The sequence below is a fragment of the Ailuropoda melanoleuca genome, unplaced genomic scaffold (assembly GCF_002007445.2).
Source record: "Ailuropoda melanoleuca isolate Jingjing unplaced genomic scaffold, ASM200744v2 unplaced-scaffold31983, whole genome shotgun sequence".
Classification (NCBI taxonomy): domain Eukaryota; kingdom Metazoa; phylum Chordata; class Mammalia; order Carnivora; family Ursidae; genus Ailuropoda; species Ailuropoda melanoleuca.
The window spans coordinates 353-610 of record NW_023202707.1 but is presented as its reverse complement, the minus strand read 5'-3'; the positions used below and the strand labels follow the sequence as shown (position 1 = coordinate 610).

Here is a 258-nt window from a genome sequence, read left to right as displayed (position 1 = left end):
CTTTGTTTCTCAGACTGTAGATAAAAGGATTTAGCAAGGAGGACAAAACTGTGTAGGCAAGTGTTGCCACAGGATCTCTAACAGTGTAGGTGGACAAGGGCTGTAAATAGACCTAAAAGATACTTCCATAAAAGAGTGTTACCACAGTGAGGTGAGAGCCACAGGTGGAGAAGGCTTTGCGTTTCCCAGAAGTTGAGGGGATCTTAAGAACTGTGATAAAAATTCGCATGTAAGATAAAGTAATGCACAGAAAGGGGG

At 42.6% G+C, this 258-nt stretch overlaps 1 pseudogene; it reads right to left on the bottom strand.

The window, feature by feature from the left end:
* Positions 1–6: 6 nt before the first annotated feature.
* LOC117798490 overlaps positions 7–258 on the bottom strand; it is a 600-nt pseudogene continuing 348 nt past the window's right edge.